Source organism: Haliotis rubra, unplaced genomic scaffold (assembly GCF_003918875.1).
Source record: "Haliotis rubra isolate DU_JTF1 unplaced genomic scaffold, ASM391887v1 Scf1769, whole genome shotgun sequence".
Lineage (NCBI taxonomy): Eukaryota > Metazoa > Mollusca > Gastropoda > Lepetellida > Haliotidae > Haliotis > Haliotis rubra.
Genome location: NW_025765746.1, coordinates 103,458 through 107,500, shown reverse-complemented (window position 1 = coordinate 107,500; position 4,043 = coordinate 103,458). Strand labels below are relative to the sequence as shown.

General features: G+C 46.9%; 1 non-coding gene across 1 annotated transcript in view; it reads right to left on the bottom strand.

Annotated features, from left to right (window-relative positions):
* LOC124273122 overlaps positions 1-1,492 on the bottom strand; it is a 1,852-nt gene extending 360 nt beyond the window's left edge. Inside the window, exon 1 of the ribosomal RNA XR_006897555.1 lies at positions 1-1,492. This exon is cut by the window's left edge and continues 360 nt beyond it. This is a non-coding gene — a ribosomal RNA (small subunit ribosomal RNA).
* Positions 1,493-4,043: the final 2,551 nt, after the last annotated feature.

Here is a 4,043-nt window from a genome sequence, read left to right as displayed (position 1 = left end):
CATCTAAGGGCATCACAGACCTGTTATTGCTCTACTTCGTGTGGCTATGCGCCACCTGTCCCTCTAAGAAGTTTGCCACCGAAATGGCGCCGCGCGACGAGCGAGCTGTCGGCGAACTAGTTAGCAGAGCTAGAGTCTCGTTCGTTATCGGAATTAACCAGACAAATCACTCCACCAACTAAGAACGGCCATGCACCACCACCCACTGAATCAAGAAAGAGCTTTCAATCTGTCAATCCTTCCAGTGTCCGGACCAGGTGAGTTTTCCCGTGTTGAGTCAAATTAAGCCGCAGGCTCCACTCCTGGTGGTGCCCTTCCGTCAATTCCTTTAAGTTTCAGCTTTGCAACCATACTTCCCCTGGAACCCGTAGACTTTCCTTTCGGGTAGGCCTCCCGCCGAGTCAGATAGAGCAACGCCGACGGGCTGCCAGTTGGCATAGTTTACGGTCAGAACTACGACGGTATCTGATCGTCTTCGAACCTCTGACTTTCGTTCTTGATTAATGAAAACATACTTGGCAAATGCTTTCGCTGTAGGGCGTCTTACGACGATCAAAATTTCACCTCTAACGCCGTAATACGGATGCCCCGCCCTGTTCCTCTTAATCATTACCCCTGAGCTCCAAAAACCAGCAAAATAGGATCCGGGGTCCTATTCCATTATTCCATGCACCATTATACAGGCGGGCTGTGCCTGCTTTGAACACTCTAATTTTTTCAAAGTAAACTCTCCAGCCACTCGAGCAGGCCACTCAGTCAAGAGCAACCTTTTGAGAGGTCTGGCAAGGGGACGACACCGCGCAGTACCCGAGCCATTGCAGCAAGGGACCGACGCGAACGACCCTGAGATCAACTACGAGCTTTTTAACCACAACAGCTTTAATATACGCTATTGGGCTGGAATTACCGCGGCTGCTGGCACCAGACTTGCCCTCAATAGATCCTCGTGCACACGTTTAGAGTACACTCATTCCAATTACGGGGCCTCGAAAGAGTCCCGTATTGTTATTTTCGTCACTACCTCCTCGTATCGAGATTGGGTAATTTGCGCGCCTGCTGCCTTCGCTTGGATGTGGTAGCCGTTTCTCATGCTCCCTCTCCGGAATCGAACCCTGATTCCCCGTTACCCGTTATCACCATGGTAAGCATAGCACTTACCATCGACAGTCTGATAGGGCAGACGCTTGATAGATGCGTCGCCGGCTCGAGGCCGTGCGATCCGCTAGAGTTATCCAGAGTCACCAAAGAGACGAGCCTTGCGGCTCGGCTGGCTTCGAACTGATAAACGCGCTCTTCCCTCAGAAAGGGTCGGAGCTTTAGTGCATGTATTAGCTCTAGAATTACCACAGTTATCCAAGTAGGATTGTATCATCTAAGGAACCATAACTGATCTAATGAGCCATTCGCAGTTTCACTGTGCTAGAGTTTGTACTTAGACATGCATGGCAATCTTTGAGACAAGCATATGATTACTGGCAGGATCAACCAGATAGGCCCGAGTCTTCGCAGACAAAGAGACCGGGACGTCCGAACCACTCGGCGAGTAGAGCCCCGGAACACACGAGCGAGTCCCGTAAAAAGCTCAACCCGACCGAGGCGGCCAGCCGTCCCTGCCACAATCCCCTCCGCCGAGAGGGTTCTCGGGGTGGAAAAGCGACAGATTCTCACAAAGCCCGACCCGAAACGATAGAGCGGGGTGACGCCACGGGCTGCTTTGACGTCGGCGGTTTGATTCTCGTACCGAGCGCAGACGAACCCCGGGTGCCGGGGTCTGCCTTCCTCACGACAATCAGATTGCTTATACAAGCAGTTGGTAGCAAAGACGAGCGAGTGTGCGACCCGATCGCCTAGCTGCAACTTCGGCAGTTGCATTCTCAACCTCTCTCAGTCTACCACGAGCCGTTTTCTGACTCCCGGCGACGAGGACGTCCCTTCTAACGATAAGGCAGGGCCACCCGGGAAACGAGGCGACGTGTGCCGACCGTTCCCTTTCGTCATGGGAGCACTGGTCGCCAGTAAGCGAAGGGGTCTTGCGAACGTTGCTGTGTGTCCAGATGATTTGCCACGGAGACGAGGATCGAGACCCAGCGTACTACCGAGGAGCAGCGCACGATACACGGAGAGTCAAGGGCGAGGCACCTAAAACTGAACCGAGATCCCACGCAAATATCTTCCCACACGAGCAGCGTTCATGCGTCGTAGTATCCCCGAAGAGACACCCGCCCGCATTCCGGATTACCAACACCCGGCGCACCGCGCCGAACACACCGAGCTGCCGTACAACACGAAACGTTGCACTGCAGGCGGGTCTGGCCTCCTTCACAATATTCAGCAACCCCGCCAATACGTTGGATAGTTAGCCCGTCACCCTGAACAACCCTCGCGTACGGAAAAGTTATTATTTCTGAACCTATTCGGACGATGTTCACGAAATTTTGCATGTATCTCCGTTATACATTGTACTTTCCTCACAAGCAATCATTTTAACGATAACACTCTTAGTTTGGGAGTTATGGCCTTCAAAGAAGAAAAATGGTCTTGTTTTCCACGAAAGCAGTCACTAAAAACGTGTTATTTCCTACGCTATGGGACAGAACGCAATGAAATGTCACATACAGATGCATCTCGCCTGCATATAACTTTTGGCAACCATTTCGTATGATTTTAACTCTTTTTCATGAAACAGTAGTGTAATATTAACCAAAAAATATTCAGTGATAACGCAGTAGACACATTAATATGACAAATATATGCATATATGTTCATAGATATTCATATAACTTACAGCAACGCATATTACATGAATAAGTGCAGCTATTGTAACATATATCTAACATGAAAACACAGTCTGGGTGTCGATAGCAGCCCTTACATATAGCCTGGTATGAACGAAGCTCTGCAGCTGGCCACGTCCTGGAGCAGTAAAACTGCGGGCTGTACACAGTAGTGGCATGTACATAAAGCACAGTGACGGCTGTTGAGTGGTTCAGTGGTACAGCCAACAACACAGGTCATGAATGGTGTCGATACGTCTCCCAAAAGCCAATCTGACTTAAAACCACGCTGAAACACATTCGTAACTATACTCCTGTATATAATGTGAAGTACAGATATGAGGGCACATAACATTGATTACACATGAATAGAATAGAATAGAATAATACTTTAATGCCTTTTCAGGAATGTGTGTTACATCAGCAGAGCTACTGACACATTACCGAAATACCAAACATATTTACACAAATTCTTTGATTTGGCATCTTCACATTTGTTTAAAAGAGAAACATGGTACTTGGAATAAAGGATGTACGGGCTCTCTTAGTTTTCACAATTGGAACTTTGTATCGGCGGCCTGAAGGGAGAAGGTTGTATTCCGAATTTAAGTAGTGAGTGCGGTCAGATATGATTTTGACAGCTTGAGTCACGATTTGCCGCTCATATATTGATGATAAACATTCAAATCTGACTCCAGCGATTTTACTTGCAGTGTTAACAATTTTGTCTATTTTAGATTTGAGATGAACCGAGAGAGACCCTTACCAACAATCGAAGGAAAATGTTAAAATACTCTGAATAAATGCTACATAAACAGATGACATCACAGATGGGTTAACATTAAAAGATCTCAGTTTACGCATGAGATGAAGACGTTGTTGACACTTTTTGTATAGGGCTTCAGTGTTCGAGTTCCAGTTCAGATTAGAGTCAATGAAGAGGTACGTTCAACGTTCAAATAATACAGGTCGTTCACACGTTAATATAAATCCGACAGCACCAACTCACCTAGTTAATTGTGAATTCTATCTATACTTTAGTTGTACACCACCTTCATTTGCATTCAGTATTGCTGAGTGCATCAAACAGCAGCAACAAAAGCAACAACATGTATTCTATTTAATAACTTCAACATGCAGTTTCTATTACCTCTCACAGCTTGTACACTTACATGCATGTCATAAGATAACATATGCTTTAAAGCTGCATGTGCACGATATGAAACATGTTCTAAAGCGATTTGTAATTCTAACAACAACCCTAACCCA